The 12,597-nt window shown below is 37.9% G+C and overlaps 1 protein-coding gene across 1 annotated transcript in view; it reads left to right on the forward strand.

Moving 5' to 3' along the window:
* The first annotated feature begins 1,953 nt into the window (after nt 1–1,953).
* The window catches only part of LOC124111427 (coiled-coil domain-containing protein 181-like), a 30,253-nt gene continuing 19,609 nt past the window's right edge, over nt 1,954–12,597 (forward strand). The window contains exon 1 of the mRNA XM_046471138.2: nt 1,954–2,085. The gene's annotated coding sequence lies outside the window, so the exon portion shown is untranslated. The remainder of the gene's footprint in view (nt 2,086–12,597) is intronic.

Here is a 12,597-nt window from a genome sequence, read left to right on the forward strand (position 1 = left end):
TTTTTCACATGTCATTATTTATCAGATACTAACAGGTAAAAAAATGCATGTACGGAAAGTTATGATTGTAATGAAGTTGTGTTTTCCAGAAGTGGGGTGAACTTATTTGTAAAGTTGTACACGTTGAACTGCTGATCATTTAATCTTCTTCTTTTTAGGCTTTAATATATGTTGTTTTGAATTTAGAATAGAAGTTGTATATAAGAATCGTGTAAGTACAAAGGTTAAAGGGCAAGTAAAGTAAACCAAATGATTGCGATTTTTTTGCGAATATCATGTCCCACCTCAAAGACGTATATACGTCCGTGCCCACCTAAACCGTGAATCTGTTTTTTTTTAATGTAGTGCGATAGACAACGAAACGCTCGTAACATATACCAAATTTAATGTTAGGGACACATTCTAAAAAAATTATGAAATGTATTGCAACGATTAACGATTACCATCAACGCTTTCATAAACCTTTGAATTTTAGATACACGACCAATTAATTTGAATGAAAAGGCAATGACTCAAGATGAAGTATTCACCAAATGATTGTACTATTGTTACATATATCTCTGTACAATGTCTGCCTGGTCGGGGACCAACCAATAAAAAACAGGCCATTTACTCTAAGAAGGCGCCGGCTTTCGTTATACAGAGTTACGTCCCTTTGGCTTGTCAGAAACCAGTGATCGTGGGTTTGATTCTGGGTTCGCCCGAATTATGTTTCATGGTTTGTCGGCACCATACCTGTGCTTATGGGTTTCACAAAAATGGTATACGTCCAAGACCTTAATAAAAAGTGTTGGGAGGGGTAACTCGGGTACTCGGGTCGGGTGGGTCCTGAGTAGTACCCGGGTACCCACAGGACTATCCGGACCCGTGGTTAGTCACGTGATATATTTTTTAATGACAAAAACTCACCATAGCTCAGTGGTTACACTACATTCGCATTTCTTTCTGACGATGCACACATTCCTTTTGACTTGTATATGTTTGAGTAAAGATAAAGCTTCAGTGAACTTCAGTGAACGCATGATCTGATTGTTTGATACATGTATCTAAATAGTTTTAGCCAGGGCTATGGTAAAACAATTACCAATAAGACATTTTGTTCCCAACTCTTGAAACTTGCAGTGGGTACCTTGGTAGGGTCGGGTAATAGGGGGTCGGGTACCCGGGTAGTAAATTTTGACTCGTCCCGGCCCTATAATAATCACTTTGAGCTTTCCTCCCACATCAAGCTAACACGCCGAGTTATAACTGGAATATTGTTCAAAGCAGCATTAAACTTACTCACTCACCCTAACTCCGAGTCAGTATTACTTGACGCATATGGGAAGATCTTATTTAATGAGATGAGTCAAGGACGTGCTCATATTGAAACAACTGAAAACTGATTCTAAATGAACAGATCTTGCTTTTTGCAACATTTTGGTCCAAATTGTGAAAAGTATCTTTTTTCAGTCATATGAACTTTTTCAAAGCATGCTTAATTTTTCAACTCCCCTCAAATTACACAGTGTATCGAGAGTGCTGCTTAAGCTGAATAGCGCTGTTGATAGTGAATGTTGTTTTACACCGCATCATCAGCAATCTTCCTGCTCGTCCGGCATATGAACACAATTCATATCCCAAGTTAGAATTGATACTATTGGCCACGCAATTGTACAAATTAACTATTGAACATTGACTAGATGACATGGCATCCAAAGGAATACTTTGGTTAGAATGACATAGATCTAGTCCTGTTGAAGTGAGTGAGTGAGTGAGTGTTACTTTACGCCAGATGCGAATATTCTGTAATAATCGTCACTGGGCCAGACAAACATCTAGCAATTTCGCTTCTATATAACTGATAGAATCTATTTTATTTTCCCGACAATTCTGAGCATCAAAAGTCGCATAGCTCGTCTACCCACAACAAGTAGTTGTTTAACTAACAGTATGTTATTCGGGATACGAAAATACGGCATGTGCGCGCAGCTTCACTTGGTATCGCTGACATTTCCAAGGTACCGACAACAAAACAACTAATGGCGGATCATTGCATGCGCTAAGGGATAAGATTGCGGTGGAAGATCACTGATGGCGACAACCGTGAGTATATTGGGTTCATTTGTCAACATCGACACATAGTTTGTTAAGAAATGATAGATTTTCATAAAATAACTAGTCTAGCTTCAAGAAGAAAAGGTCAAACATTTACATCCAATATCTTCCTTTTTGACTGTCGAAGGGAACACAGGAGGTGGTCACGTAAATGATTTAGTCCGTGTAAATGTTCATTCTGTCCATGTACTGTTTTGATAATGAAAGCATGTTCGTTAATAAACTTGTGTGCATTTAAAGAATAATCCAATTCTAACAGAAGTCTAATTTTCTATCACGCTAAACATGTTTGTGAACTGATTCAAACATGTCATGTCACCTTTTTAATCATGATGACGCACAAAGACCGTTTTCTTGTAAAACTGACAAGTGTGCCCAATCTGTTCTTTGAATTTCTTTTATACTTTCATGCAGCCATTCCATCACCTTGGTTCAAATATAATATGATGGTTCTGTTGATTCAGTTGTTAGGGTAGATAAAAAATGTATTTGGCATCAAGTGTTGCCATTACTTCATAAGTATAATAATTAAGGCGATATTATGGACAGACGAAGCAGAATCTTTATCGTCACTACAGTCCTCTATGTCAGCTTGTCCAGCAGACTGTGATTGAAGTTTGATATAAGATACACATTTCAAGGTCTTAATCCCCAGAATTAGCCTATAAACCGAGCTGTACGATGAGCATGTATATAAGTTAATTTACCATGTGTTTGTCCAGTACTGGTACATTCATTTCTGGCTTCATGTTATTAACATCATCACAAGTTATTTTTGTCAAAAGAATATGATTTCCAAGTATGCCAATTTGGCGCAGGGAAATATTTTGAACCATGGCATTATGATTTTAAACGGCCAATACATTGACGGTTCTGGTTGTTTTTAAATAATGCATGAAATAATTTCGAAGTGTGACTTCACACCTATAGTCCATGCACAATTCTATTCTAAAATCAAAACAATAGAGCTTCACACAACATGCACAAGTGCTGCGCAGAATAACTGCATTTAGTCATGTTTTTATTTGATGCAAATTGAAGAGAAAGGTTGCGTGTTTCTTACTAATGAGTTACAACATACTAATTGCCAGCTTGATTGGATTTGGAGCCAGTGTTTGTTTAAGCCTAGAATACAATATTAATGCTTCGGTCGTATGAAGTCAATTACTTCACTCTCCTTCCCAGAGTTCCAGACTGGTACCTGACACATAGTCACATCTTACACAGTCCATTCAAGACGTTGCATATGTTTTTCATCTGTTTTCTACGAGTCTACCCATTTAGATAAAAATGTGTCATGAAATTTTTAACTTTCATTGCAGTTATCCTAAAATGTGAAAAACTATTTCCATTTGTGTATTTATCCTTGTTTACATTGGTTGTACAACCCCACATGCTGTCATCAAAGCCCTAAGGCATGTAAGGAGAGCTAGCAATACAGTCACTTTGATGTGTAACCCTATATTGTCATCGAGCCCACTGTCCCAGTTGAAGTAACATATCTATATAATTATGCAAAACAATATGTAAAGCACACTGAAAGGCTTGCATTAGCATTGTCTGTCTGTTCTTGTACCCGAATAAGTGTGTTTGTTTATAAATGAGAGAAAAGTTCAGTCATCATGGTCATGTGATAAGTCTACACACACGATCACTAAGGCAGAAACTTCTCTTTCGGAATAAGGCATGCAGAGTAAGTTTAATTGGGGGTTGTTGGGTATTGTTTGCAAACAATGTTTCAAAAGGGTCAACATACTGGCCCTTTAACTGCGCCATTGCCAAAGAATTTTTAGCAGTTTTCACTGTATGTTAAATTACATGCATTATGAAAAAACAACACGTTTCCATTGTCCTGAGTGACCTAAATCTTCTATCTTAATTTGCACCATAATGTTTATGACAATCCCAGTATCGTCCAAATTTAATGCTACTAAATGTAATGTAAATTTGTTCTGCTTGGAGATAAACCAGTTAGGGCTTAATTTAATAATAAAACATACAAAAATAACAAAAAATCAATATAACATGTCAGACTGTACCAGCATGATCAATGAGCTAGGGCATGTGCTAATCGTACTATGTATAACACCTGATAGAATATACAAGAACAGAAGACTGATGTGCAGATTACAGACTACAGAAAGTAACTAAATATATCATCACTGATCATAGACTGCAGATGAATGCTACTACAGTTATTTCAAATGAAGCCTAAATCAAACCAATACATTTACATGCTCACTCTTTCAAACAGTGTTTGAAATAATTTTTAAACTTAACAAGACAGTCGGGTAGATGAACCAGAGTGTTGCCTGCCCATCTTCAAAATTACCTGCCCGCATTCAGGCATTATCAATATTGAAAAATTGCAAAAACTAAGAGAAAAATCACGTCTTGATTCAGTTAAAATAATGCAAATAATTACTGGATAACCTTCAAGGAGTTGAATATATAAATAGTCTTAAAGTTATCTGCCAGACAGGTGCATTTCATGCAGCCCGACAGAAAAGTTAACAGCTGCGGACAGACAGGCAGACAGGCAGTTATTTCAGACACTACCGGTACTTTCCAATAAACATGTAGTTGGAGCTTGTTGGGGTGAGGTGCAGAACAGGATACGAGATGTGACTGTTCATGTTAAACAAGAATTGATATTTGAAGTTAAGCTGATGAATATTTCTAAAAATGTAGGTCCTCTTTTGTGATCAGTTTTAACATTATTAAACTGTTTAGAAATGATTAGTTAATGATTACAGGAGAACATGGTTAAATGAAAAAAGATATAACAATATACTAATGGTTATATCCCGTGAAGATCGGGGATAGAATAGGTCTTCAGCAACCCATGCTTTCCGTAAAAGGCAACTATGCTTGTCATAAGAGGCGACAAACGTGATCGGGGGGTCAGTCTCGCTGACTTGGTTGATGCATGTCATCGTATCCGAATTGCATGGATCGATGCTCATGATGAAATCACAGGATTGTCTGGTCCAGACTCGATTATTTACAGGCCGCCATCATAAAGCTGGAATATTGCTGAGTGTGGCATTAAACCACATACACACATGCGCACACACAGAGACACACACTAATGGTTATAACATTATTTCAACAGTCTTGACTGCTTTGCTATATATTATCATATATCACTTGTTGAGGTAACCAGGTTAGTCAGTGACCACCGGAAGTGGATCAAATGACGATGTACATGTAATCATGTAATAGTCCATTATCACAACAGTACATTTACAGATTAACTAACCTCAATTAGTGTGCCTTAAAACGTGTGTACCAACAATCAATGTAACCCTGGATGCTGCTGATCACCCGATCGGTCGTCATCACTGAAACTATTTCCTAATTATCAACTCATCTCACCTGCACATGTTTATGACAAGCAATGTCAAACTATCTCGGTTGGAGAGCCAACTGTCAGCTTCTACAAGGCAGCGCTGGGATGTACGGAAGTTGATGTTACCAGTTTCAAGAAGCTTTTCACACTTCCTACTCAATTTTAGAACTGCAGTATCTGGTTCTTAGATTGTAAAAGTGTTCAGTCCAAGTTTTTGCTTGCTAGAACGTGAATGATATGTATTTCATATATATGAATAGTGAGTTAATCCAAAATGGCGGACAAAAGTTGTAGCAGAATCCCTCGGGGTACATGGGGTTTTATGCATCGCACGTAAGATTTATACCTAACGAGGGATTCATAAAACCCCTGACACGACTGATCGATTGGACTGAGGTTAATTTTTGCTATGTCACATGACTTCCATTGACTAAAAAAGCATTTTTATTTGAAGCGGGGTAAAAGGGATTTCTTCTTTCTCTCAGAAATCCACATGCAGCTTGTACTGCTTGTGGCGCAGTATAAGAGTTTTATTCCCCCGCTGAGAAATTTATAGCCTCCAAGGCGCGTTACACAGTATTTTAACAAGATCACATGGAACACTCAGATCTTATAATTCTGACATGGAGGTATGATGAATGGTAAATAACTGACTGCGGATTTAACACTTCACCAGTCCCTTTGAGTCTGCTTTGATTTGATACTCAAGTTCAAGTGTGTGGAACATAGGTTTGATTTAAGTACCATCATAGTTTTATGTAGCACGTAAGTCTACTATTATCATTATTGAACAAAACCCATTTAAAATAAATTCATTGTCTAGACAGAATTGTCTTCTTAATATTCGCACTTCAACATGTCGGCTCGCCCTCATTAAACCATAATGAATAGTAAACAGCTTCCTTCCTGCGCGCCTCAGTGACTAGTAATGTCAGACGAGTGTCGTAACGCACACGTAAACATGGTAAAGCCATGAAACCATGGAAGGTCGAAGTCAATTTATCTCATCATGTGCTTTCATTGTGGTCTGTGTGTGCATTAGTAATGCGTGACTTGATATTATTGTTGCTGCAGTTTTTTCAAACTGATATCAAGGTTCTTTGTCAACATCACTTGTTAGGTGATCTCATTGAAAAATATATTGATTGAACAAGGGATTTTTTAATTGTGTTTGTTAGAAGGGCATTTTGACATTGCATGATTAATAAGGTGTGTCACAATCATGACAATGGGTTCGTTAAAAGATGAATTAACACGATTAATATCAGATGATTGTATAGAGGAAGGCAGTAATCAATATATTCTTTTAGTTTCTGTTTCACGTGTTTTAAGATAAAGAACAAATTAAATTAACTGTTGTGAAGGATATATTTCTTTTAACTTTGTCATGATTCTTCCATTTAGTTGAAAGTTCCATTAGTTACAAGAAAAGACAGTCCTGAGTTGTCTCATTAGCCATGTAAGCAAACCAGAAACCTGTGATTGTGGTTTGGAATCCCAAAATGAGATTTGTCCGTGTTTATTTTACTTATTTGCAACAATTGGCAGATGAATGCAAGAATATATAATCCCTGTTGGATGGCTGAAAGCTGAAGTGCGAGTGCCGAGTGAGCTGATGCCACGCCACAAGATTATATACATGTAGTAAATATAAACAAACACTCCTAGGAGGGCTGGGACGGGTAACTACCCGGACCTGTGGTTAGTCACATGATATATTGTTAAATGACAAAAATGATCTAAAATTCTATGGTTACAGTACAAGTCACGAATGTTCCTATTTCTTTCTGCCTATGCACCCATTCCTTCTGACTTTTATATCTATCTATCTATCTATCTATCGAGAGAGAGAGAGAGACAGAGAGAGAGAGAAGAAAATTGACAGATGGGTAAAAATATCAGGTGACAAACTGTTAAAGAAAACTTAAATACTTTGTAATGAACCCGTGAAGATCCAGGTTAGAATAGGTCTTCAGCAACCCATGCTTGCCATGAAAGTCGACTATGCTTGTCGTAAGAGGCGACTATCGGGATCAGGTAATCAGACTTGTTGATCTGATTGCTTGATTGATGCATGGCATCGTATCCCAATTGCCTGGATCGATGCTTCTGATGTCAATCACTTGATTGTCTGGTCCAGACTCAATTGTTTACAGACCACCCTCATATGTATAGAATATTGCTGAGTGCAGCGTTAAACACCAAACAAACAAAAAAAACAAGAACAAACAAACCTTGTTAACCCTGCTAATTGAACAGTGTTTCACCAAGTAAACCTCAGGATTCATAAATTGAAACGGGTTATTTCAATCACAATGAACATGATGAAAGTATCTGGGCCAACTTTCTAAATTATCACTGTTTTTCCTCAAGCCCATCATGAGATGAGGGTGGTGGGGTAGCCTAGTAGTTACAGGTTCGATTCCCCACAATGTATGAGGGCCATTTCTGGTCTCCCCCGCCATGATATTGCTGGAATATCGCTACAAGCAGCATAGAACCATACTCACTCATGAGGAAACGACCTGGTATTTGAATCTTATAAGGGACCCCCCTCCCCCCCATTTTACTTTTAACCTTGACTTTCACTGGGTAGTGTTGATTGATTTATGGTTCCCTATAGTTACTTGGGAGTGAATGTGTAGTTAAACTAAATCTCATCTACAAGAATATGTATGGTATTGATAAGCAAGCCCTTTGTTAATTTCCTTAGCTCCCAAGGGGCTTAATTTGCGAATATGTTACCTATCTTTCAATCTCATTAAAAATCAGATCTTAGTTCTCACTACCGCTCAACAAAGATCTGAGGACATCCCATTACGGGACATGTCAGACCGACCTTTCGCGAACTTTGACCGACCAATGGAATGACTGACAAGAAGTCGACATTAGCCAGTCAGAAGGCAGCTTTGTGGTGCTTTATGGCACTAATTTCAAATTGGCGACAACGCTTCGAAATATATTTTGACACCCTCGATTAAAAATTTGAAACCTGTACAAAAGAACATTCTGGAATGACTAATAGATAGATGTATGGATTCAGTCGTTAAGCCTGTAACTATCCTTCAGAATACCCTGTGTTAAAGTTTTCGAGTTTGCATGATTAGAAATCACATTCGGACAGTCTTTATGATCTGGTAAGCGACGCTCTGTTTGGTCGGATGAAAGGTCATTCTGACGTGACCCCAAATGGTATGTCCTCAGATCTTTGTTTAGCGAGAACTAAAATCTGATTTTAATGAGATTGCCTATCTTTATAAGTGATCAAAAGTGTTCGTGTTGGCACAAATAAATACCAAAGGGTACCCTAAAAGTCTGTACACTTTAAAAACAACATTTCTACCCCTAAACTGCATGGATTATATCACACACAATAGCAGAACCATTATGAAACTAGCCCAGCAGGTGTAGCAGAAGCTTTCTCATACATTTCAACACACAAAAAAGCCTGCTGTGTTTGTGAAAATAAATCAAGCCCCAGGTTTCTATTAAGAACAACTATTTCTGTAGAACATAATGCTGTAAAAAACACATCTGTGTCAACAAAGACTTGCATATAAATCATTTTTCATTTAATAGCTGTGCTACTGGATAAGTTTCTCACAATATTAATGTTATACCACACAATGCTGTTTGGGTTAATTAGTGGCAGGAATGTGATTCTGTGTTGATACCAGGCTGCCGACCACTTTCATTAACAGTATTGTGCTGGGATTTGACGGAAGTACTTCGTTAGTTAATTAGGTCCCATACTGTGCATCTGCAGTCCAAGTTGGGCACAACTAACACCATGGGTGAGTTTGGTAGATTGAAGTGGCAGTAGCCATGGGGTCATGAGTTACATACACAGTCTAAATGCTACTTTAGTTTGTCATGGTATCAAACTGTTTATTTTCCGTTGGTGGTGGGATGCAGTTAAGAAATTAAATCCGGGTGATGAACACAGATTGTCGTTGGGATGGGAAATGAGTGTTGATATTGGTTGTGATGTTAGTTTTAAGTATTGGAAAGGATAAGTAATGACATAAGTATATATTGTATTTATGTGGTACAGTCTACGGAGGCATGGAGTCGTGATGCAGTACTGTCACTATATCTATCTTGTAATACTTAAGTTACATGGTTTTTTTCATGAACATTCAGGATGTATGGTGTGATGTAGCCTGTGTGTGATCTCGAGGACTTATGATATCACAAGAGATATTGCTGCAATGAAATTGCTTCACAAAGCTTTGCAGACTATTGTGACATCAGCAATTACCATGACATCACTAGCAAGCATCGGAATTATTTATAAACGTTTATCTTCTCGTGTTGATATATTTGATATCAAAAGACACCCAGGTGGGATTTTGTATTTGTTTCTTCTTGAATGATAGTAAACTTAAATCCTTTAGCTGCAACTCTTTTTAAGATATTCAGAAGACGGCAAATGATGTTTTAACACACATATGCATCTTATCTCGTACAAATTGATTTTAGTGTCTCACAAGCCAATTTCTGCCTTGACACACTTCATTTCCATGTATATTTTGTGCCTGTATTTCATCAAGTCTTTGAATGGCATTTAGAAGTGCTACACAGATGAAACAGAGTTTATGGATGTCAACTTCTATATTATATGGAACATAACATTTCGGATTATATACTTTCTTACAACAGGTGAATAAATGCTCTGAAGCAGATAACATATATTCCAAGACTTGATACGACATTAACATGGAGATGGTGGAGTAATATCCGTCAACAAGTACAACAAAACCATCAGCAAACCATATATATGTTCTCTGCTTCATAGCATTTATTCACCTGATGAAGGGGTAAGTATATACCTCGAAACTTGTGTTCCTCATAATAAAGAAGTTGACGTCAATAATTCTTCCTTATATGTATTTCTTGTTCAAGTGTGTGTGACACTTTAATAAACAATCTGTACTCTGTATTTTGATGCTTGGGACCAATAAATGACATCGGAAGATATCCTCATGAACATGTGTGCATCTGTTACGACAGGAAACGTCTTCACATGATATCTTGTTAATGAAGTTAAAATCTTGGATGTTCATGCATGATTCCATGGTATTGATACAGAAAAGGTATTTTCTGAAACAAATATATATGATATGCCTTTTTCACAAGCTTGAACATCAGATCATGCCATGTTGGTATGAGAAGCCTGGGAAGACACGCTTGTACAAGAAATAACCAGTGTTATCCACAACCTTTAATCACAAAATATCCAACAAGAAGACAATTCATAGCAAGTACTTTGGTCCAGTAACAAACAGTCGTAAGTCATGTATTGAAGATATCAATGATAGCAATGGGGTGTTTGTGGCATGTATACTACAAGTGCCCAGTAAACACTGGTCCTTGGATCTGCCATGACAGACACTGGAGTTGCTGGGGTAATGTCAAGTGCTTCTCCTGTTGTTCGAGAGATGATACGACCTATTTGATTGAGGCGATTTTGCTTCGTGTAATTCCCATAATGGTTGTCAACAAGCAGATAAGTGTAGGTATCTATGTCATTTTTAGAATCATTTTGTGTCTGTTTTCAAAGGGTTTGTTGTGATTCTGTTTTAATATTCGTTTGAAAGAAAATCTTTGGTAGGTTATCATGGTTCTGAATGATAACTATTACTAATCTGTAAAGAAATGAGTCTAATCCAGACAATCCAGTGACTGACATCATGAGCATCGATCCATGCAATTGGTGAACCATGACGTGATCAACCAGGTCTCCAAACTTGACCAGGGGACACAGCTGGCCCAGTCGTCTAAGGCGCTGCGATTCGCTGTCCCGAGTTGCATCCCTTTGGCACGCCAGAAACCTATGATTGGAATCCCGGTTCGCCCTAATTATGTTTCTAGTTTTGTAAGCACCATACCCGTGCTCATTGGTTTCACCGAAGTGGTAAACGTCTGAGACCAGCACTCTTCGGGCTTTCCTCCAACATTAAGCTGACATGCCACAATATAACTGAAATACTGTTAAAAGAGGCGTCAAACCCAACTAACTCACTCACTCCATACCTGACCGCCCGATCCATTTAGTCGCCTCATACCACCACAAATAGGTTGTTGGGACCTATGTTCTTATGTAACCCGGACCCTGTATGGTCCAGTAAATAATGGCATAAGTTGGGATGAGAAATACCCCTGACATATGATACCTAATCCAAAAGCCTCTGAAAATTTATTTCAACATTTTACTTAAACATGCATGTGTGGATAGTTGTAACTGCTGGTTACAGAGGTTTATTTGAGCTGTAGCAACAAGGGATGTGGTAGAACAATGATGATGCCGGGACAATGGTCGTGTTGGTTCCTGTTGACGACAATAATAGACACATGACAACAAAGCATCATGGGTAATCTTGCAGAACGATGAAAACATTCGCATTATTGAGACAAGATAAATCAGTTATTACCAAACATAATCACTGTATCATTGTGTGTATATGAATAAATGAAGCTTCCACTATGAATCCATTAGGAACGATTGTTGAGTAAAGACAATATTCAGCTCCCAAATGGACGTCCTTCACCGGAACATTGGTCATCCATGGCATTAGAGAGTATTGATTCAGCAATTGTAGGATGGAGATACAATCGTTTAAACACCCATGTCGATCGCTTGGATGATTAATACATGACTTGTCTCATTGCGGAAGCTTATCCTTGTCCATCGCATGGAATCAGTGGTTTATGTCCGTACTATATTGGCATTACCTAATGAATGTGATTGGTTTCCATGGTAGCAGAAGCGGCAGTGGTGTTGGGACTTTTGTACCCATCAATAGTTCAGGTTAAGGCGTTACGAAGAGTATCACTTAAGGATACTCGTGTTGCATAATTGATTGTGCGTGGTGACTGAAGTGTAAAGACCTCTTTATGGACTAGCAGTCAGGCCAAACATCAAGCAGCAGCTGTGCTAACATCTACAGAAGGTATTCAGTGTTTAATTTTTCATGTTTGTTTGAAAGTGTGTACCTGACTATGTGGGGTTAGAATCTAGCCATGTGACTGACAAACGTTTCAGGTAGACTAGAGTTGACATACTAGTGTGTGATATCTGCTATTGAAGAGGATGTCTCTATCAGCCTATGCATCGTTTCACAAAACAATCTTCCAGTCTTTAACAT

Source organism: Haliotis rufescens, unplaced genomic scaffold (genome assembly GCF_023055435.1).
Source record: "Haliotis rufescens isolate VD_foot unplaced genomic scaffold, xgHalRufe1.0.p SCAF_5, whole genome shotgun sequence".
Lineage (NCBI taxonomy): Eukaryota > Metazoa > Mollusca > Gastropoda > Lepetellida > Haliotidae > Haliotis > Haliotis rufescens.